Raw genomic sequence first — 24,873 nt, forward strand, 5'->3', positions numbered from 1 at the left:
TGAAGTCGAATTCCGCAAAGAAAAGCGTCCATCTCATTTGGCGCGGGGTTAAGTGCCGCGCGGTTTTCATATACAGCAAATTTCGATGGTCTGAATAGACCAATACCTGGTGTTGGGCCCCCCACAAGTAGTGGCGCCATTCCTGGAAAGCCTTCTTTATTGACAGGAGCTCTTTTTCGGCGATGGTGTAGTTCACCTCTGCTTTATCTAATTTCTTCGACAAATAGGCCACTGGGTGCAGCCTCCCTGTTTGTTTGTCTCGTTGGGACAGCACTGCCCCTATTGCTTCGTCTGACGCATCCGCCTCCACTATAAACGGGACGTCAGTCTGTGGATGTCTTAGTATCGGTGCTGTGGTGAACTTAGTTTTCAATAGTTCGAAGGCTGCTGTTGCTTCAGTAGTCCATTTGAAGACCACTCCCTTCCGTAGCAATCTGGTTATGGGTACCGCAATGTGGGAGAAATCCTGGATGAACCTACGGTAGTAGTTCGAAAATCCTAAAAAGCATTGCACATCACGCACTGAACTAGGAGTAGGCCACTCACGAATAGCCTGTACTTTTCTGTCGGACATGCTCAACCCCTCTGGCTTCAGAATCACTCCCAAGAATTCTACCGTGGTGACCCCAAACTCACATTTGCTGAGTTTACAGTATAAGTGATTGGCCCTTAACTTTTCCAACACCAACCTGACCTGCCTAGTGTGATCTTCCCCTGCTGCCGAATAAATTAAAATATCATCAATGTATACTACTACAAAGATGTCCATGTACTCGCGCAGTACCTCGTTTAAAAAGAACTGGAATGCCGCCGGGGCGTTGCATAGCCCGAACGGCATCACCAAGTACTCGTATAGGCCAAACCTGGTTTTAAAAGCGGTTTTCCACTCGTCCCCTTGTCTAACACGCACCAAATGGTAAGCCCCACGAAGGTCCAGCCGGGTATAGATTACTGCCTCTCGCACTTGATCCAACAGGACACTGATTAGGGGCAAAGGGTACCGGTTCCTCACTGTGTTTTTGTTCAACATCCTATAATCACAACAGGCCCTTAATTCTCCGTTGGCTTTAGCTATAAAAAAGAGAGGCGAAGCTGCAGGGGAGCGAGAGGGCCTAATGAATCCCAGTGCCAGGTAACGATCAAGATATTCTCGTAGATGGCGGGTTTCGGGATCTGATAAAGCATACACTCTACAGGAGGGGACAACCGCCTCATCCACCAAATCTATTCTACAATCAAACGGCCTATGCGGGGGAAGCCCTTCAGCCTGTTGTTTATTGAATACATCTGCATAACCTGCATATGCCTCCGATAACTCCACGTCTTTTTCTGCTGCTGTAGCCAGGCAGAAGGGAAAGGCTAGCGCAAGGGCTTGTGAGCGAGGGACTTGCAGGCACTGTTCTGCACACCCCTCCGCCAAGAACCTTACTGTACGTTCCTGCCAATTCACTGTTGGATTATGGCGTACAAACCAAGGCATTCCCAGTATTACATCGTATTGTGGTGCGGCTATGATATTGAACTCGATCTCCTCCTGGTGCTGTCTGGGTCCGTCTAGTAAGGTCACTTTTAGATTCTCGGTGTGGAGAGTGATTCGTCCCGATTTCAACGGTTCACCATCCACAGCCAGGACTTCTTCTGGGGATTCCCTAGGCACTACGTCTATTGACAGCAGACTTACCAGCCCACTGTCAATGAAGTTGCCTGTCGCTCCCGAGTCTAACATTGCTCGCACCTGGTGCTCCTGGGCCCCTACTTCCAAGCCTGCCGGCAATACAATATGGGCTTCGGTGTCCGTAGATCTGGTATTAGTGAGGGAAGGTATCTTCCACACCGTATCCTCAGGTCGTACTGGTGAGAGATACTCAGGGTTGTTTGTGTCTTTCACCAGGGTGGAGACGGCTGCCCTCTTACCTCGATACGGCACTGAGGGGTTTCTGGGCTTAGAAGGGCATTCACGTACAAAATGCCCTTTTTTCCCACAGTACATACAGAGCCCCAAGGCGCGGCGGCTCTCCCTTTCAGACCGGGATAGAGGGGGTCTTAAGGCCCCTACCTCCGTGGGTTCATGGGCTACAGTAACAGGATTCTGCTCTTTCCGGACGTATCTACCTGTTGCCCCGCTTCCCTTGTACCTGTCTCCCCCTCTTTCAGCCATGCGACCGTCTAGTCGCAAAACCAAATTCATCAGTGCAGCGCATGTAGTAGGTTGTGGATCTATCTGTGCCACCACCTCTTTTAGTTCATCACATAGTCCTTGATAGAACAAGGACATTCTCTTTTCTTCCGGCCAGGAAGCCTCTGCTACTAACCGGTTGAAAGACGTGAGGTAGGACACCAAGTCGCTCTTTCCCTGTCTCAAGGACAGCAACTCTTTGTCAGTACTAAACGTGGTTGTTCTTCTATCAAACACCCCTTCGAAAGCGGCTCTGAAGGCTTCCCAGTCCGACAGGATGGCATCGTTATTCCTAACCAACGGGACCGCCCAAGACGCCGCATCTCCCACTAGATAAGAGATAGCGAAAGCTACTCTAGAGTGGTTCGAGGGAAAAGACGAAGGTTTGCACGAAAAGTGTAACATTATTTGAGTAAGGAAGATCTGGATCTTCTGCGGGTCTCCCGCGTATCTCTCTGGACTCGCCAAAGGGATAGGCGGTGGCACCGTCACATGTATCTGTTGTCCACTAGGTGCCGCTACATCAAAAGGATTACGGGACATCCTATCCACTCTATCTCGCAGAGCTGTGGTTTCTAAGCGTGACGTCACAAGTTCCTGCTGAACTAAAGCTAGTGCCTGTACTACGTCCTCTAAGGACGCCATACCCAACACCCACCCCCCCCGGACCGGGAGGAGCACCTAACTTGGGTGCGTTATTCTGTCAGGTTCTGAGCTCCTCAGGGTCCGGTTGATGTTAAGTAGGTCCACCTCCCGATATCCCCGGACTCCAACAAAAGGTTACAGAGCCCAGAGGCGATCAGGCGAGGGAAAGGATAGGGGAAAGGGTCAGCAGGGATAGGGTTCTGAAACGACAAAAACAAACATAGACAAAACATATATATCACAGTCTACTCTCAGTAGGTCTCACTATAGATATATGTTTACCAGTCCAATCACCGGCATCCAATTCAAACAAGAATTCCGCCACTTAGGCTCTCAATAACCCCCTGCTTGTTCTAACGTATTATTACTGTCTATTGCTAGTCAATACTCCTTATAGGCGAGTACAGGCAAGGAAGGCTTCCACGGTGAACACACCGACGCCCATGATTCCTGCGTTGTAGCGCTCCTTCACTCAGGGAATATCAACACGCTAGGGTTCTTACTAATATGATACCCCCCTAGGCGCCGCTCCCTTAGTAAGTCCCAATGTCACGCTGCCAAAATGATACAAGCTCCTCTGAGCTACGAACCCAAGTCTCGCTGCCAAAGTAAATACAAGCTCCTCCGAGCTACGAACCCAAGTCTTGCTGCCAAAGTAAATACAAGCTCCTCCGAGCTATTTCCACAGTCGCGCTCCTCAGGCGCTGCCGAAGTATTTGTAAGCTCCTCCGAGCTCTGAACTACAGTCGCACTCTAACAGTGCTGCCAAAGCGAATGTAAGCTCCTCCGAGCTACGTGTCTGGGGTGCCTTCCAAGCGCTGACCGCCGCGACTTATCCAAGCCGCTGTCTGCCTTGGAATTTAGTAAGGGTGGGAGTCGCCGCGGGGACTGGGTACGGCGAAGGACATTGGAGCTCAGCCGAGCTCGGTCCACATCGCTCACCTGCTCCTTCCGTGCTCCGCTCCGGCTCCTCCTCCAATTCCCGCCGGGACGCCTTGCTCCGAGCGACGGGGAATGGAAAGGTCTTCGAGTCTCTCGCAAGGTCACGACGCTTCTCCTCAGACCGCAAATCCCGCCTGGACGCCTGGCTCCGAGAGACGGGGGATTGCTTCCTCGATTTTCAAAATAACGCACGCCTTCTGCCGTGCGCGACGTCCTCTTATAGACGCCTACTTCCTGGGTCTAGGGCTGCTGGTATTCGTAGTTCTTGGTTACTGGTGTGGGGGTAGGATTCCAAGTTGTTTGACACCAAACACGACATGTTTTGATGCAGTCATTCCAAAGTTAGCATTTACCGTGAGGTTATAATGCACTTAAGAGTATATGGTTTAACCGCACCCACAAGCAGCAGTAGAGAATAGACTCTGCTAGCTGCAGAGGGGTCCTGCTCAGGCAGAAGCACCCCCTCACATAGTAAACCATGCACCCTGCCCTTGGGATTGATAGGGCCTACCATAGGGGTGACTGATAGGTTTATATGTGTGTGTATGGTGAGATATAGGAATCTATACCTCAGTGAGGAGTGCTAACACTACCTCACACAGGCTGCAGTAGCAGGCCTGTGGTGTCAGATTGTGAGTGCTTCCCAGGGGTGGCATAATACATGCTGCAGCCCCTGGTAGGCCTGTGAAGTACCAATGCCCTAGGTACCTAAGGTACCATATACTAGGGGCTCATAAGGCACCACAGTATCCAATCACTAGTGCATCTAATATGCACACCAAGTTGTTTAGAGAGATCAGTTAGACTGGGGCCCTGATTAGCAGGGACCCAGCCAGACTATAGCCAGAAACCAGTGTATACATCAGGAAAAAAGTGGGGGCAACACAAGTGAAGATCCTACTCTCCTACACAACCGCCCCCCCCCAAACGCAGGGACATTAAACTAACCTTGACCAGTTGAGTCTTCATGTTCTAAGTGGAAATACCTTGAGAGTCCATCTGCATTGGCATGTTGGGTCCCAGGTCTATGTTCCACTGTATAGTCCATCCCCTGTAGGGAAATGGACCACCTGAGCAGTTTAGGATTTTCACCTTTCATCTGTTTGAGCCATAGGAGGGGCTTATGGTCAGTCTGAACTATGAAGTGAGTGCCAAACAAGTATGGCCTCAGCTTCTTCAGGGCCCAAACCACAGCAAAGGCCTCCCTCTCAATAGCTGACCAACGTTTCTCTCTAGGGGTCAGCCTTCTGCTTATAAAAGCTACTGGCTGGTCTTGACAGTCATTATTAAGTTCAGACAGTACAGCTCCCACACCCAGCTCTGAAGCATCTGTTTGGACAATGAACTTCTTTTTGTAATCTGGACTCTGTAAGATGGGGGCAGTGTACATTGCCTGCTTGAGGTCATCAAATGCCTTTTGACAGCTAGCTGTCCACTGAACCTTTTTTGGCATTTTCTTGGAGGTAAGATCATTTAAGGGGGTCACTATAGATCCATATCCCTTAACAAACCTCCTGTAATACCCAGTCAGGCCCAAGAAGGCTCTCACCTGTGTCTGGGTGGTTGGAGCTACCCAGCCCATTATGGTATGGATCTTGCTCTGCAATGGTTGAACCTGGCCTCCACCTACAAGGTGGCCCAGGTAAACAACCTGACTCTGCCCTATCTGGCACTTAGTGGCCTTGATAGTGAGGCCTGCTTTCTGCAGGGCCTCCAGTACATTCCTGAGGTGGACCAGGTGATCCTGCCAGGTGGAACTATAGACAGCAATATCATCAAGATATGCTGAGCAATAGGTTTCCATACCAGTCAGAACTTTATTCACCAACCTCTGAAATGTGGCAGGTGCATTCTTCAAACCAAAGGGCATTACCACAAAGTGATAGTGCCCACCAGGGGTCGAAAATGCTGTTTTAGCCTTGGCATCATCAGCTAACTTGATTTGCCAATAGCCTGCTGTAAGGTCAAATGTACTGAGATACTTGGTTGAGGCCAAAGTGTCTATTAGTCCATCTGCCCTTGGTATGGGGTAGGCATCAGTCCTGGTGACTGCATTGAGGCCCCTGTAGTCAACACAAAACCTCATCTCTTTCTTACCGCCCTGGGTGTGAGGTTTTGGGACAAGTACTACTGGGCTAGCCCAAGGGCTATCTGAGGGATCAGTAACACCTAGCTCCAACATTTTCTGGACTTCAGTCCTGATACAGTCCCTGACATGGTCAGGTTGCCTGTAGATTTTACTCTTTACAGGCAGACTGTCTCCAGTGTCCACCTCATGGGTGCACCAGGATGTCTGACTTGGGGTCAGGCTAAACATATGTCTAAACTGCTGTAGCACTTGTCTACATTCAGTTTGTTGATGTTCAGTGAGGCTGCTTGCCAAAGCAACATCATCAACTGACCCATCTTCAGGGTTCTGTGAGAGCAGGTCAGGGAGAGGGTCACTCTCCTCCTCCTGGTCCTCATCAGTTGCCATGAGCATGTCAGGTTCTGAGCTCCTCAGGGTCCGGTTGATGTTAAGTAGGTCCACCTCCCGATATCCCCGGACTCCAACCAAAGGTTACAGAGCCCAGAGGCGATCAGGCGAGGGAAAGGATAGGGGAAAGGGTCAGCAGGGATAGGGTTCTGAAACGACAAAAACAAACATAGACAAAACATATATATCACAGTCTACTCTCAGTAGGTCTCACTATAGATATATGTTTACCAGTCCAATCACCGGCATCCAATTCAAACAAGAATTCCGCCACTTAGGCTCTCAATAACCCCCTGCTTGTTCTAACGTATTATTACTGTCTATTGCTAGTCAATACTCCTTATAGGCGAGTACAGGCAAGGAAGGCTTCCACGGTGAACACACCGACGCCCATGATTCCTGCGTTGTAGCGCTCCTTCACTCAGGGAATATCAACACGCTAGGGTTCTTACTAATATGATACCCCCCCTAGGCGCCGCTCCCTTAGTAAGTCCCAATGTCACGCTGCCAAAATGATACAAGCTCCTCCGAGCTACGAACCCAAGTCTCGCTGCCAAAGTAAATACAAGCTCCTCCGAGCTACGAACCCAAGTCTTGCTGCCAAAGTAAATACAAGCTCCTCCGAGCTATTTCCACAGTCGCGCTCCTCAGGCGCTGCCGAAGTATTTGTAAGCTCCTCCGAGCTCTGAACTACAGTCGCACTCTAACGGTGCTGCCAAAGCGAATGTAAGCTCCTCCGAGCTACGTGTCTGGGGTGCCTTCCAAGAGCTGACCGCCGCGACTTATCCAAGCCGCTGTCTGCCTTGGAATTCAGTAAGGGTGGGAGTCGCTGCGGGGACTGGGTACGGCGAAGGACATTGGAGCTCAGCCGAGCTCGGTCCACATCACTCACCTGCTCCTTCCGTGCTCCGCTCCAGCTCCTCCTCCAATTCCCGCCGGGACGCCTTGCTTCGAGCGACGGGGAATGGAAAGGTCTTCGAGTCTCTCGCAAGGTCACGACGCTTCTCCTCAGACCGCAAATCCCGCCTGGACGCCTGGCTCCGAGAGACGGGGGATTGCTTCCTCGATTTTCAAAATAACGCACGCCTTCTGCCGTGCGCGACGTCCTCTTATAGACGCCTACTTCCTGGTTCTAGGGCTGCTGGTATTCGTAGTTCTTAGATGCTAGGCAGGCGCCTAGAACCTAGATTACTCACAGTAGGTCCCCTCCCCAAGCGCCTCCTAGCTCCAGGCTTCGCCGGATTCCTCCTGTAAAACCGTCTTACAGCAGCCGGGGCATGGACCGTGTCCGAAGGTTCCCAGGAGTCTTCCTCTGCAGTATAACCTTTCCAGGATATCAGGAACCACAGCTTGCCCCCACGATATCGAGCGTCGCGGATACACCGCACTTCATATTCCAATCCCCCATCCACCCAGACCGGTGGCGGGGCTCTCCTGGAGGCTGTCACAGCCGGTTTCAGCAAACTGCAGTGAAAAACGGGGTAGATCCGCAGGGAACTCGGCAACCGGAGTTTGTACGCCACTGGATTTATCCTCCGTACGATCTGGTATGGCCCAATGAACCTAGGGTGGAAGATGCTACGCCATTTAAAACGTATGTATCTGGTGGATAACCACACTCGATCTCCAGCTTCATACGACGGACCATCGGTTCTCTTACGGTCCTCCCATCTCTTGTACTTTTGTTTAGCAGCTTTTACGGCCCGTTGCGTTTTCCTGTGAAGAACCCGCAAGTCCCTCAACCGGGACTGGACTGCAGGTTGATTGCCTACTGCCTCCGGTAACGATACTGGGAGAGTTTTCGCTTCATATCCGAAATTGGCCATGAACGGGGACACCCCAATCGAGCTATGCCATGCTCCGTTGTAGGATAGTTCGGCCATCTACAGCATGAACACCCACGACTCCTGCGACTGCGACACGTAACACCTCAGATATTGTTTTAATGTCTGGTTTAGGCGCTCGGTTTGTCCATCAGATTGGGGATGAAAGCTGGTGGATGTCGCGGACTCAATCTGCAAAGCCTTACACCATGTTTTCCAGAAGCTGGCTACGAATTGGGGGCCCCTATCCGACAGTATCACATTCGGTAAGCCGTGCAGTCGTACCACTTGTGTTAACAATAGCTGAGCAGTCTGTCCAGCCGTCGGGAGATTGTGACATGGAATAAAATGACCCATCTTGGTCAGGCTGTCCACCACTACCAGAATTGCCGAATATCCCCCTTCCGCGGGCAGTCCGGTGATAAAATCCATACTTATATTCTGCCAAGGTTGCGGCGGGGTGGGTAACGGGAGCAACTTCCCTTTTCTTTTACCTCGCTCACTCTTGTTTCGGGCGCACACCTCGCAGGCGTTGATCCATAGACGGACGTCTTTGCTCAGCGTTTCCCACCAGAAATTCCTTGTCATTTCCTCAGTCGTCTTGCGAATCCCGGGATGACCGGCCAACGGCGAGACATGGCACCATTGAAATGCCTTCATTCTAAGTTCCTTGGTGGGAATGAACAGCCTCTGTCTGTACAATGGGAGCCCATCTTGAATGGACCGTACCCCCTCCTTGGCGCTCCATCGTTTCCAATCCTCCACTGAGCGACTGAGTCGTATCTCTTCTAAGAACTCTTCAGCTCTCACTATGCATATCACCTTGGCTGGATTGATGATAGCCCGTGGAGCCGGCGTTACACTCCCTTCCTTCAGGACCTGTCGAGATAAAGCGTCAGCTTTCCTATTGTCGGTGCCAGGCCGGAACGTAATGCTGAAGTCGAATTCCGCAAAGAAAAGCGTCCATCTCATTTGGCGCGGGGTTAAGTGCCGCGCGGTTTTCATATACAGCAAATTTCGATGGTCTGAATAGACCAATACCTGGTGTTGGGCCCCCCACAAGTAGTGGCGCCATTCCTGGAAAGCCTTCTTTATTGACAGGAGCTCTTTTTCGGCGATGGTGTAGTTCACCTCTGCTTTATCTAATTTCTTCGACAAATAGGCCACTGGGTGCAGCCTCCCTGTTTGTTTGTCTCGTTGGGACAGCACTGCCCCTATTGCTTCGTCTGACGCATCCGCCTCCACTATAAACGGGACGTCAGTCTGTGGATGTCTTAGTATCGGTGCTGTGGTGAACTTAGTTTTCAATAGTTCGAAGGCTGCTGTTGCTTCAGTAGTCCATTTGAAGACCACTCCCTTCCGTAGCAATCTGGTTATGGGTACCGCAATGTGGGAGAAATCCTGGATTAACCTACGGTAGTAGTTCGAAAATCCTAAAAAGCATTGCACATCACGCACTGAACTAGGAGTAGGCCACTCACGAATAGCCTGTACTTTACTGTCGGACATGCTCAACCCCTCTGGCTTCAGAATCACTCCCAAGAATTCTACCGTGGTGACCCCAAACTCACATTTGCTGAGTTTACAGTATAAGTGATTGGCCCTTAACTTTTCCAACACCAACCTGACCTGCCTAGTGTGATCTTCCCCTGCTGCCGAGTAAATTAAAATATCATCAATGTATACTACTACAAAGATGTCCATGTACTCGCGCAGTACCTCGTTTAAAAAGAACTGGAATGCCGCCGGGGCGTTGCATAGCCCGAACGGCATCACCAAGTACTCGTATAGGCCAAACCTGGTTTTAAAAGCGGTTTTCCACTCGTCCCCTTGTCTATCACGCACCAAATGGTAAGCCCCACGAAGTTCCAGCCGGGTATAGATTACTGCCTCTCGCACTTGATCCAACAGGACACTGATTTGGGGCAAAGGGTACCGGTTCCTCACTGTGTTTTTGTTCAACATCCTATAATCACAACAGGCCCTTAATTCTCCGTTGGCTTTAGCTATAAAAAAGAGAGGCGAAGCTGCAGGGGAGCGAGAGGGCCTAATGAATCCCAGTGCCAGGTAACGATCAAGATATTCTCGTAGATGGCGGGTTTCGGGATCTGATAAAGCATACACTCTACAGGAGGGGACAACCGCCTCATCCACCAAATCTATTCTACAATCAAACGGCCTATGCGGGGGAAGCCCTTCAGCCTGTTGTTTATTGAATACATCTGCATAACCTGCATATGCCTCCGGTAACTCCACGTCTTTTTCTGCTGCTGTAGCCAGGCAGAAGGGAAAGGCTAGCGCAAGGGCTTGTGAGCGAGGGACTTGCAGGCACTGTTCTGCACACCCCTCCGCCAAGAACCTTACTGTACGTTCCTGCCAATTCACTGTTGGATTATGGCGTACAAACCAAGGCATTCCCAGTATTACATCGTATTGTGGTGCGGCTATGATATTGAACTCGATCTCCTCCTGGTGCTGTCTGGGTCCGTCTAGTAAGGTCATTTTTAGATTCTCGGTGTGGAGAGTGATTCGTCCCGATTTCAACGGTTCACCATCCACAGCCAGGACTTCTTCTGGGGATTCCCTAGGCACTACGTCTATTGACAGCAGACTTACCAGCCCACAGTCAATGAAGTTGCCTGTCGCTCCCGAGTCCAACATTGCTCGCACCTGGTGCTCCTGGGCCCCTACTTCCAAGCCTGCCGGCAATACAATATGGGCTTCGGTGTCCGTAGATCTGGTATTAGTGAGGGAAGGTATCTTCCACACCGTATCCTCAGGTCGTACTGGTGAGAGATACTCAGGGTTGTTTGTGTCTTTCACCAGGGTGGAGACGGCTGCCCTCTTACCTCGATACGGCACTGAGGGGTTTCTGGGCTTAGAAGGGCATTCACGTACAAAATGCCCTTTTTTCCCACAGTACATACAGAGCCCCAAGGCGCGGCGGCTCTCCCTTTCAGACCGGGATAGAGGGGGTCTTAAGGCCCCTACCTCCGTGGGTTCATGGGCTACAGTAACAGGATTCTGCTCTTTCCGGACGTATCTACCTGTTGCCCCGCTTCCCTTGTACCTGTCTCCCCCTCTTTCAGCCATGCGACCGTCTAGTCGCAAAACCCAATTCATCAGTGCAGCGCATGTAGTAGGTTGTGGATCTATCTGTGCCACCACCTCTTTTAGTTCATCACATAGTCCTTGATAGAACAAGGACATTCTCTTTTCTTCCGGCCAGGAAGCCTCTGCTACTAACCGGTTGAAAGACGTGAGGTAGGACACCAAGTCGCTCTTTCCCTGTCTCAAGGACAGCAACTCTTTGTCAGTACTAAACGTGGTTGTTCTTCTATCGAACACCCCTTCGAAAGCGGCTCTGAAGGCTTCCCAGTCCGACAGGATGGCATCGTTATTCCTAACCAACGGGACCGCCCAAGACGCCGCATCTCCCACTAGATAAGAGATAGCGAAAGCTACTCTAGAGTGGTTCGAGGGAAAAGACGAAGGTTTGCACGAAAAGTGTAACATTATTTGAGTAAGGAAGATCTGGATCTTCTGCGGGTCTCCCGCGTATCTCTCTGGACTCGCCAAAGGGATAGGCGGTGGCACCGTCACATGTATCTGTTGTCCACTAGGTGCCGCTACATCAAAAGGATTACGGGACATCCTATCCACTCTATCTCGCAGAGCTGTGGTTTCTAAGCGTGACGCCACAAGTTCCTGCTGAACTAAAGCTAGTGCCTGTACTACGTCCTCTAAGGACGCCATACCCAACACACCCCCCCCCCCCCCCCCGGACCGGGAGGAGCACCTAACTTGGGTGAGTTATTCTGTCAGGTTCTGAGCTCCTCAGGGTCCGGTTGATGTTAAGTAGGTCCACCTCCCGATATCCCCGGACTCCAACCAAAGGTTACAGAGCCCAGAGGCGATCAGGCGAGGTAAAGGATAGGGGAAAGGGTCAGCAGGGATAGGGTTCTGAAACGACAAAAACAAACATAGACAAAACATATATATCACAGTCTACTCTCAGTAGGTCTCACTATAGATATATGTTTACCAGTCCAATCACCGGCATCCAATTCAAACAAGAATTCCGCCACTTAGGCTCTCAATAACCCCCTGCTTGTTCTAACGTATTATTACTGTCTATTGCTAGTCAATACTCCTTATAGGCGAGTACAGGCAAGGAAGGCTTCCACGGTGAACACACCGACGCCCATGATTCCTGCGTTGTAGCGCTCCTTCACTCAGGGAATATCAACACGCTAGGGTTCTTACTAATATGATACCCCCCTAGGCGCCGCTCCCTTAGTAAGTCCCAATGTCACGCTGCCAAAATGATACAAGCTCCTCCGAGCTACGAACCCAAGTCTCGCTGCCAAAGTAAATACAAGCTCCTCCGAGCTACGAACCCAAGTCTTGCTGCCAAAGTAAATACAAGCTCCTCCGAGCTATTTCCACAGTCGCGCTCCTCAGGCGCTGCCGAAGTATTTGTAAGCTCCTCCGAGCTCTGAACTACAGTCGCACTCTAACGGTGCTGCCAAAGCGAATGTAAGCTCCTCCCAGCTACGTGTCTGGGGTGCCTTCCAAGCGCTGACCGCCGCGACCTATCCAAGCCGCTGTCTGCCTTGGAATTTAGTAAGGGTGGGAGTCGCCGCGGGGACTGGGTACGGCGAAGGACATTGGAGCTCAGCCGAGCTCGGTCCACATCGCTCACCTGCTCCTTCCGTGCTCCGCTCCGGCTCCTCCTCCAATTCCCGCCGGGACGCCTTGCTCCGAGCGACGGGGAATGGAAAGGTCTTCGAGTCTCTTGCAAGGTCACGACGCTTCTCCTCAGACCGCAAATCCCGCCTGGACGCCTAGCTCCGAGAGACGGGGGATTGCTTCCTCGATTTTCAAAATAACGCACGCTTTCTGCCGTGCGCGACGTCCTCTTATAGACGCCTACTTCCTGGTTCTAGGGCTGCTGGTATTCGTAGTTCTTGGTTACTGGTGTGGGGGTAGGATTCCAAGTTGTTTGACACCAAACACGACATGTTTTGATGCAGTCATTCCAAAGTTAGCATTTACCGTGAGGTTATAATGCACTTAAGAGTATATGGTTTAACCGCACCCACAAGCAGCAGTAGAGAATAGACTCTGCTAGCTGCAGAGGGGTCCTGCTCAGGCAGAAGCACCCCCTCACATAGTAAACCATGCACCCTGCCCTTGGGATTGATAGGGCCTACCATAGGGGTGACTGATAGGTTTATATGTGTGTGTATGGTGAGATATAGGAACCTATACCTCAGTGAGGAGTGCTAACACTACCTCACACAGGCTGCAGTAGCAGGCCTGTGGTGTCAGATTGTGAGTGCTTCCCAGGGGTGGCATAATACATGCTGCAGCCCCTGGTAGGCCTGTGAAGTACCAATGCCCTAGGTACCTAAGGTACCATATACTAGGGGCTCATAAGGCACCACAGTATCCAATCACTAGTGCATCTAATATGCACACCAAGTTGTTTAGAGAGATCAGTTAGACTGGGGCCCTGATTAGCAGGGACCCAGCCAGACTATAGCCAGAAACCAGTGTATACATCAGGAAAAAAGTGGGGGCAACACAAGTGAAGATCCTACTCTCCTACACAACACCCCCCCCCCAAACGCAGGGACATTAAACTAACCTTGACCAGTTGAGTCTTCATGTTCTAAGTGGAAATACCTTGAGAGTCCATCTACATTGGCATGTTGGGTCCCAGGTCTATGTTCCACTGTATAGTCCATCCCCTGTAGGGAAATGGACCACCTGAGCAGTTTAGGATTTTCACCTTTCATCTGTTTGAGCCATAGGAGGGGCTTATGGTTAGTCTGAACTATGAAGTGAGTGCCAAACAAGTATGGCCTCAGCTTCTTCAGGGCCCAAACCACAGCAAAGGCCTCCCTCTCAATAGCTGACCAACGTTTCTCTCTAGGGGTCAGCCTTCTGCTTATAAAAGCTACTGGCTGGTCTTGACCGTCATTATTAAGTTGAGACAGTACAGCTCCCACACCCAGCTCTGAAGCATCTGTTTGGACAATGAACTTCTTTTTGTAATCTGGACTCTGTAAGATGGGGGCAGTGTACATTGCCTGCTTGAGGTCATCAAATGCCTTTTGACAGCTAGCTGTCCACTGAACCTTTTTTGGCATTTTCTTGGAGGTAAGATCATTTAAGGGGGTCACTATAGATCCATATCCCTTAACAAACCTCCTGTAATACCCAGTCAGGCCCAAGAAGGCTCTCACCTGTGTCTGGGTGGTTGGAGCTACCCAGTCCATTATGGTATGGATCTTGCTCTGCAATGGTTGAACCTGGCCTCCACCTACAAGGTGGCCCAGGTAAACAACCTGACTCTGCCCTATCTGGCACTTAGTGGCCTTGATAGTGAGGCCTGCTTTCTGCAGGGCCTCCAGTACATTCCTGAGGTGGACCAGGTGATCCTATAGACAGCAATATCATCAAGATATGCTGAGCAATAGGTTTCCATACCAGTCAGAACTTTATTCACCAACCTCTGAAATGTGGCAGGTGCATTCTTCAAACCAAAGGGCATTACCACACAGTGATAGTGCCCACCAGGGGTCGAAAATGCTGTTTTAGCCTTGGCATCATCAGCTAACTTGATTTGCCAATAGCCTGCTGTAAGGTCAAATGTACTGAGATACTTGGTTGAGGCCAAAGTGTCTATTAGTCCATCTGCCCTTGGTATGGGGTAGGCATCAGTCCTGGTGACTGCATTGAGGCCCCTGTAGTCAACACAAAACCTCATCTCTTTCTTACCGCCCTGGGTGTGAGGTTTTGGGACAAGTACTACTGGGCTAGCCCAAGGGCTATCTGAGGGATCAGTAACACCTAGCTCCAACATTTTCTGGACTTCAGTCCTGATACAGTCCCTGACATGGTCAGGTTGCCTGTAGATTTTACTCTTTACAGGCAGACTGTCTCCAGTGTCCACCTCATGGGTGCACCAGGAAGTCTGACTTGGGGTCAGGCTAAACGTATGTCTAAACTGCTGTAGCACTTGTCTACATTCAGTTTGTTGATGTTCAGTGAGGCTGCTTGCCAAAGCAACATCATCAACTGACCCATCTTCAGGGTTCTGTGAGAGCAGGTCAGGGAGAGGGTCACTCACTTGCCATGAGCATGTCAGGTTCTGAGCTCCTCAGGGTCCGGTTGATGTTAAGTAGGTCCACCTCCCGATATCCCCGGACTCCAACCAAAGGTTACAGAGCCCAGAGGCGATCAGGCGAGGGAAAGGATAGGGGAAAGGGTCAGCAGGGATAGGGTTCTGAAACGACAAAAACAAACATGGACAAAACATATATATCACAGTCTACTCTCAGTAGGTCTCACTATAGATATATGTTTACCAGTCCAATCACCGGCATCCAATTCAAACAAGAATTCCGCCACTTAGGCTCTCAATAACCCCCTGCTTGTTCTAACGTATTATTACTGTCTATTGCTAGTCAATACTCCTTATAGGCGAGTACAGGCAAGGAAGGCTTCCACGGTGAACACACCGACGCCCATGATTCCTGCGTTGTAGCGCTCCTTCACTCAGGGAATATCAACACGCTAGGGTTCTTACTAATATGATACCCCCCCTAGGCGCCGCTCCCTTAGTAAGTCCCAATGTCACGCTGCCAAAATGATACAAGCTCCTCCGAGCTACGAACCCAAGTCTCGCTGCCAAAGTAAATACAAGCTCCTCCGAGCTACGAACCCAAGTCTTGCTGCCAAAGTAAATACAAGCTCCTCCGAGCTATTTCCACAGTCGCGCTCCTCAGGCGCTGCCGAAGTATTTGTAAGCTCCTCCGAGCTCTGAACTACAGTCGCACTCTAACGGTGCTGCCAAAGCGAATGTAAGCTCCTCCGAGCTACGTGTCTGGGGTGCCTTCCAAGAGCTGACCGCCGCGACTTATCCAAGCCGCTGTCTGCCTTGGAATTTAGTAAGGGTGGGAGTCGCTGCGGGGACTGGGTACGGCGAAGGACATTGGAGCTCAGCCGAGCTCGGTCCACATCGCTCACCTGCTCCTTCCGTGCTCCGCTCCGGCTCCTCCTCCAATTCCCGCCGGGACGCCTTGCTCCGAGCGACGGGGAATGGAAAGGTCTTCGAGTCTCTCGCAAGGTCACGACGCTTCTCCTCAGACCGCAAATCCCGCCTGGACGCCTGGCTCCGAGAGACGGGGGATTGCTTCCTCGATTTTCAAAATAACGCACGCCTTCTGCCGTGCGCGACGTCCTCTTATAGACGCCTACTTCCTGGTTCTAGGGCTGCTGGTATTCGTAGTTCTTAGATGCTAGGCAGGCACCTAGAACCTAGATTCCTCACAGTAGGTCCCCTCCCCAAGCGCCTCCTAGCTCCAGGCTTCGCCGGATTCCTCCTGTAAAACCGTCTTACAGCAGCCGGGGCATGGACCGTGTCCGAAGGTTCCCAGGAGTCTTCCTCTGCAGTATAACCTTTCCAGGATATCAGGAACCACAGCTTGCCCCCACGATATCGAGCGTCGCGGATACACAGCACTTCATATTCCAATCCCCCATCCACCCAGACCGGTGGCGGGGCTCTCCTGGAGGCTGTCACAGCCGGTTTCAGCAAACTGCAGTGAAAAACGGGGTAGATCCGCAGGGAACTCGGCAACCGGAGTTTGTAAGCCACTGGATTTATCCTCCGTACGATCTGGTATGGCCCAATGAACCTAGGGTGGAAGATGCTACGCCATTTAAAACGTATGTATCTGGTGGATAACCACACTCGATCTCCCGCTTCATACGACGGACCATCGGTTCTCTTATGGTCCTCCCATCTCTTGTACTTTTGTTTAGCAGCTTTTAGGGCCCGTTGCGTTTTCCTGTGAAGAACCCGCAAGTCCCTCAACCGGGACTGGACTGCAGGTTGATTGCCTACTGCCTCCGGTAACGATACTGGGAGAGTTTTCGCTTCATATCCGAAATTGGCCATGAACGGGGACACCCCAATCGAGCTATGCCATGCTCCGTTGTAGGATAGTTCGGCCATCTACAGCATGGACACCCACGACTCCTGCGACTGCGACACGTAACACCTCAGATATTGTTTTAATGTCTGGTTTAGCCGCTCGGTTTGTCCATCAGATTGGGGATGAAAGCTGGTGGATGTCGCGGACTCAATCTGCAAAGCCTTACACCATGTTTTCCAGAAGCTGGCTACGAATTGGGGGCCCCTATCCGACACTATCACATTCGGTAAGCCGTGCAGTCGTACCACTTGTGTTAACAATAGCTGAGCAGTCTGTCCAGCCGTCGGGAGATTGTGACATGGAATAAAATGACCCATCTTGGTCAGGCTGTCCACCACTACCAGAATTGCCGAATATCCCCCTTCCGCGGGCAGTCCGGTGATAAAATCCATACTTATATTCTGCCAAGGTTGCGGCGGGGTGGGTAACGGGAGCAACTTCCCTTTTCTTTTACCTCGCTCACTCTTGTTTCGGGCGCACACCTCGCAGGCGTTGATCCATAGACGGACGTCTTTGCTCAGCGTTTCCCACCAGAAATTCCTTGTCATTTCCTCAGTCGTCTTGCGAATCCCGGGATGACCGGCCAACGGCGAGACATGGCACCATTGAAATGCCTTTAAATAAACAATGTGGTTCTACTTAATGTGATGTAAAAAATATTTTTTTACGTTTTGTTGTTTTACAATCGTGAATAAACAAGGCAGTGCCTTATTTGAATAAAGGCACTAAGTGTTTTTAAAATACCCCTCACACACTATGAATTCCCATAGTGTCATGCTTCATCATGGGGGTCTTCCCGTCCCTCTACGGGGCGGGGCGTGCTTCGACCAATATATATATATGGGAGCACTGTTGTTAGATGATGGAAGAAGACTATGTGTAAGGTGATGGTGAGTGTGATAGGGTAAGTGAGTGAATACAAAATACTAAAAATCCCCTGGCTAGTGGAAAAAACAGACTTTATTCTATTCCCTAGCTGAGAATGTTAAAAATTGGGGTTGCGTAGGGGGTGTATGTCAATTAGATACTCCCTACTGGGTCAACATGTTTCGTAAGCAGTCCCCACTGCTTTACTCATCAGGACCTAAAAAATATATATATGTCCCTACTACACTCAAAATTATGATAGGATTGTATGCCTATTCAAAATCTTCCAAAAATTGGGGAATAATTAAAGGTACAATGACCTTTGTTGATTGAAAATAGCATTTCCATTGCTATCTGTAAAGATAAAAGTGTTAATGAAAAAGACATCCGTGAATTTTTCATGTCACCACAACTTCATACTGTGAAATTATTTGGCTGAAAGGAAAAATAGTGATATATTTTTCTATTATCCAATATTTCAATATTCTTTGGTTATTCTGACTTTTTGTATGGCCAACATACGTGTTTACACATTTGCATTCCTTTCCTTCTTTTACACAAAGAGTGATATATTATTCGTGGATAGTTGCTGGGTTTATTTATCAGCAATTTATCATTGACCAAATAACGGTGTGCAAAAATATACTCGTTTTTTTCTTATTCGCAGCCAACACTCTCATTCATTCATCTACTTGTGGCAAAACTTGTCGTCATGCTGTCTGCTAGTAACCATGTGATTCAATTGTGGTAAAGGATGACTGTTACCTTGCAAACCGTTTGACTATACGTGCACACATAGAGACCCATCTGGACATTTATGCAGTACTTGGTAAAAACTTGTAATAGCCTATTACGCGTGATCTATTGACGTAGCAAAAAGGTATACATACTTCCATCGGGATGATTATCCAAATCCATGAGCTGGCATCTGAGAAAGGGGGCTTTCTACCAATTACTGTGGATAAGTAGAAGTATGTTTTAGCAGAAGCGGCTACGTTCGCCGAATCGGGAGAGGTGGCAAAATAAACGGAGCCTACTTTAAAGACTTAGGCTAGTCTTACTTACATTTTGGTGATTCAAGTCTCACCTCAGCTTTCTGCCGATCCGCTCCGTTACGCGCCTTCTGGCTTACGAGATGTATTTCAACTAAACTCGTTGCCGGAAGCGAGGCGAGGAACAGCAAAATAAGCTAGTGCGCGTTATATTTTCAAAATTGCTACTCGTATTGGAATGCTTGTTTATCCAAAGGTATACTCACTTCCTGGTCTATTTCTTTCACTTGAACTTGGTTCAATACCCGTTCCTTCATGTCAAATCCACACAGACTGATGTTATATGTGAATATTGGTGGGTGAAGATGTATTTCTACAGATAATTAGATTACCTTAGCTGTATATCTTTTCAGATAGTTTATTTATAGAAAAGAAATTAGCTTTTGCGAATATGACCGCATTGTTGTCATCCGGCTGAGAAATCTTTGGAATGAGAAACCAGCCGTTTATGATGAGGTGGTAAATTGGGAATCTTACTTTTGTGTTCATTCGATGTGGTGATTTTACAACAATAGTAATTGCGAATTTATTCTTTCGTATTTATGTTATTCATATGAAGAAGTCATATCTGGATTGGAGAAATCACTCAGGGGTTAGATTCTTTTCACAGTTGGCCCCAGGGGATATCATCATTCAATCCTTTGACGTTAGTTTTAAGGCGGAACACCCATCTTTGTTCTTTTTCTAGAAGGTATTTTTCATTTGTTATCTGTTCAATTACTGTCCAGGTTATGTCATCTGGGGTATGACCCAGTTCCAGGAAATGTGATGCCATTTTCGTTGTTCCTCTCTTGCACTTTATATTACTCTTGTGTTCACCAATCCTTACTTTAATTGGTCTGGTTGTCATGCCTATGTATTCAAGCATGCATGGACATGAAATGAGATACACTACATTGTTACTATTGCATGTAGTAAATTTTCTCTGTTCCCATTTACTTCCATTTTGAAAAACGATTTCTTTGCTTTTTTTGGTGAGAGGGCATACCTTGCATTTCCCACATGGATGGTGTCCGTGTATGGTAGCCATTGCAGTGGATTGTTGTATATTCTCGATTCTGCGGGGTCTAGTGTGGACGATCATGTCTCGAATGCTCTTTCCTCTTCTGTGCGAGAACATTGGTTTTGGTAGGTTCAGATCTGCACTATTCAAGATACGCCAATGTTTATTGATGATCTTGGTGACTTGATTGGAGTTGGTATTGTATGTTGTAATACAAAAAGGTCTTTTTTCTTCTTCTTCAGATTTAGGATGGATGGGTTCAAGAAGGCTTTCCCTGCAGTTATTACGTGCTCTTTTGTAGGCATTTTGTATAATTTTTTTCGGATACTGTCTTTTCTCAAGTTTGTCAGTTAGAGCCTTTGATTGGGTTTTAAAATCGCCGATTTCTGTGCAATTTCGTCGGAGTCGCAGGAACTGTCCATACGGAAGATTGTCACGTAGATGTCTAGGGTGGAAGCTCTTGTACAACAGGAGACAATTTTTAGATGTCGTTTTGAAATGCGTGGTGGTTATAAGTCTGCCATCCTTTGGTGATATGTTGAGATCCAGGAATACTAGTTCATTGTTGGAGATGGTGCTCGTGAACTTCAAGAAATCATCTTGGAGATTTAACCATGTAATGAAGCTTTTTGCTGTGCTTTCGTCACCTTCCCAAATGATAAGGATGTCGTCGATATATCGCTTCCAGGTATTAATTTGTTTGAAAAAGGGGTTACTTTGATGTAAGATCTTGGTGGTCTCGAGATGGTGCACATAGAGACCAGCTATGCTGGGAGCAAAAACGCTCCCCATGCTGGTCCCGTGCTTCTGAAGGTAGAGAGTACCCTTATACTCGAAGAAGTTTTCTCTCAGTGCTAAACTGCAGCACTCCATGACGACATTTCTAGGTGTTTGATATTCCCAATCTACCTCAAAAAGGACTTCTTCAATGATGTCCAAAGTTTCGGTGTGGGGGAGACTGGTGTATAGACTTTCAACATCACAACTAATAAGTAGTTGTTGTTGTGGATCAAATGTGAGATTTTCCAATAATATCAGCACATCTTTAGTGTCTCTCAGGTAGGTGGATGTTTTCTGTACCATGGGTCTTAGGTATGCATCTGCAAATTTGGAAACTGGTTCCAGAATTGATCCGATTCCCGATACAATTGGACGACCTGGGGGGTTCTCCAATTTCTTATGTATCTTGGGGATGGTATAAAAGTATGGTGTTATGGGTGATTCTTGAACTAAAAAATCCCCCTCTTTTTTCGTTATCCATCCGTGTGTGAGAGCCTCTTCTACCATATTCATTATTTTGGTTTTGATTTTTCCGGTGGGATCCTGGTTTAGGACCTCGTAATTTCTCCTATCTTGAAGGAGACGTCTACATTCTTTATCGTATTGTTCCGTGGATTGTATGACAATGGCTCCTCCCTTATCCGCAGGTTTTATCACCAGATTGTCGTTGTTACTCAATTCTCGTATTGCATGTCTTTCTTCTTTGGTTATGTTTTGAAAGGTTTTGTTTGTAGTGGTGTCAAGATTATCGAGATCTTTCATTACTGCTTTTTCAAAAGCAAGTAATTTGATTGGAAGGGTACAGTTTGGTGGTGTAAAGCTGGATTTTAGTTTCAAGCCTGTATCTCCTTCTTGTATGGTGGAAGTCTCTTTGTTTTTGAAGAAGATTTGTAATTTTAATCTCCTAATAAATTCTTGTATCTCTTTGCATAACAAGAATTTATCCATATTTGATGTTGGCACAAAACCCAACCCTTTCTCCAATACCGAGATTTCTTCTGGGGTTAACTGCATGTCAGTCAGATTTACGACAAGGTTTATTTCTTGCTCGTTGTTGCTCTTGTCATGCTCCTGGTTGATACTCGTGTTTGATCTTCTTCTCTCGGGGTCCAATGGACGTTGTTTCCTCTCCGATTTCTTCCCCTGTTCCTCCCTTGACGAGATCCTAAAAAATGAGGCTGTTCAAAATAGGGGAAATCTTGAGGTGGATAGCCCCACGGGGGATATGCTCCTTGTGGAGGTGGAAAAGGAGATTGTCCAAAAAACTGTGGTGGATACATTGGTGGACCTTGGAAATGTCCCCATCCTCTAGCTCTTTCTTGGTTGGGATATCTGTAGTTATTCCTTGGTCCTTGGAATCTTGGATTTTTGCCTCTACTTGACCCCGAACTGTTTGAACCGGTGTCAGATGAATCTTCGTCCGTTGTGTCTAGTTGATTTGTTCTGTAATCTTCTTTGATGTAAGGATACACTTTTTCATGGCTGTTCGGGGTCAAGTAGAGGCAAAAATCCAAGATTCCAAGGACCAAGGAATAACTACAGATATCCCAACCAAGAAAGAGCTAGAGGATGGGGACATTTCCAAGGTCCACCAATGTATCCACCACAGTTTTTTGGACAATCTCCTTTTCCACCTCCACAAGGAGCATATCCCCCGTGGGGCTATCCACCTCAAGATTTCCCCTATTTTGAACAGCCTCATTTTTTAGGATCTCGTCAAGGGAGGAACAGGGGAAGAAATCGGAGAGGAAACAACGTCCATTGGACCCCGAGAGAAGAAGATCAAACACGAGTATCAACCAGGAGCATGACAAGAGCAACAACGAGCAAGAAATAAACCTTGTCATAAATCTGACTGACATGCAGTTAACCCCAGAAGAGATCTCGGTATTGGAGAAAGGGTTGGGTTTTGTGCCAACATCAAATATGGATAAATTCTTGTTATGCAAAGAGATACAAGAATTTATTAGGAGATTAAAATTACAAATCTTCTTCAAAAACAAAGAGACTTCCACCATACAAGAAGGAGATACAGGCTTGAAACTAAAATCCAGCTTTACACCACCAAACTGTACCCTTCCAATCGAATTACTTGCTTTTGAAAAAGCAGTAATGAAAGATCTCGATAATCTTGACACCACTACAAACAAAACCTTTCAAAACATAACCAAAGAAGAAAGACATGCAATACGAGAATTGAGTAACAACGACAATCTGGTGATAAAACCTGCGGATAAGGGAGGAGCCATTGTCATACAATCCACGGAACAATACGATAAAGAATGTAGACGTCTCCTTCAAGATAGGAGAAATTACGAGGTCCTAAACCAGGATCCCACCGGAAAAATCAAAACCAAAATAATGAATATGGTAGAAGAGGCTCTCACACACGGATGGATAACGAAAAAAGAGGGGGATTTTTTAGTTCAAGAATCACCCATAACACCATACTTTTATACCATCCCCAAGATACATAAGAAATTGGAGAACCCCCCAGGTCGTCCAATTGTATCGGGAATCGGATCAATTCTGGAACCAGTTTCCAAATTTGCAGATGCATACCTAAGACCCATGGTACAGAAAACATCCACCTACCTGAGAGACACTAAAGATGTGCTGATATTATTGGAAAATCTCACATTTGATCCACAACAACAACTACTTATTAGTTGTGATGTTGAAAGTCTATACACCAGTCTCCCCCACACCGAAACTTTGGACATCATTGAAGAAGTCCTTTTTGAGGTAGATTGGGAATATCAAACACCTAGAAATGTCGTCATGGAGTGCTGCAGTTTAGCACTGAGAGAAAACTTCTTCGAGTATAAGGGTACTCTCTACCTTCAGAAGCACGGGACCAGCATGGGGAGCGTTTTTGCTCCCAGCATAGCTGGTCTCTATGTGCACCATCTCGAGACCACCAAGATCTTACATCAAAGTAACCCCTTTTTCAAACAAATTAATACCTGGAAGCGATATATCGACGACATCCTTATCATTTGGGAAGGTGACGAAAGCACAGCAAAAAGCTTCATTACATGGTTAAATCTCCAAGATGATTTCTTGAAGTTCACGAGCACCATCTCCAACAATGAACTAGTATTCCTGGATCTCAACATATCACCAAAGGATGGCAGACTTATAACCACCACGCATTTCAAAACGACATCTAAAAATTGTCTCCTGTTGTACAAGAGCTTCCACCCTAGACATCTACGTGACAATCTTCCGTATGGACAGTTCCTGCGACTCCGACGAAATTGCACAGAAATCGGCGATTTTAAAACCCAATCAAAGGCTCTAACTGACAAACTTGAGAAAAGACAGTATCCGAAAAAAATTATACAAAATGCCTACAAAAGAGCACGTAATAACTGCAGGGAAAGCCTTCTTGAACCCATCCATCCTAAATCTGAAGAAGAAGAAAAAAGACCTTTTTGTATTACAACATACAATACCAACTCCAATCAAGTCACCAAGATCATCAATAAACATTGGCGTATCTTGAATAGTGCAGATCTGAACCTACCAAAACCAATGTTCTCGCACAGAAGAGGAAAGAGCATTCGAGACATGATTGTCCACACTAGACCCCGCAGAATCGAGAATATACAACAATCCACTGCAATGGCTACCATACACGGACACCATCCATGTGGGAAATGCAAGGTATGCCCTCTCACCAAAAAAAGCAAAGAAATCGTTTTTCAAAATGGAAGTAAATGGGAACAGAGAAAATTTACTACATGCAATAGTAACAATGTAGTGTATCTCATTTCATGTCCATGCATGCTTGAATACATAGGCATGACAACCAGACCAATTAAAGTAAGGATTGGTGAACACAAGAGTAATATAAAGTGCAAGAGAGGAACAACGAAAATGGCATCACATTTCCTGGAACTGGGTCATACCCCAGATGACATAACCTGGACAGTAATTGAACAGATAACAAATGAAAAATACCTTCTAGAAAAAGAACAAAGATGGGTGTTCCGCCTTAAAACTAACGTCAAAGGATTGAATGGTGATATCCCCTGGGGCCAACTGTGAAAAGAATCTAACCCCTGAGTGATTTCTCCAATCCAGATATGACTT

This window comes from Triturus cristatus, chromosome 1_1 (genome assembly GCF_964204655.1).
Source record: "Triturus cristatus chromosome 1_1, aTriCri1.1, whole genome shotgun sequence".
Lineage (NCBI taxonomy): Eukaryota > Metazoa > Chordata > Amphibia > Caudata > Salamandridae > Triturus > Triturus cristatus.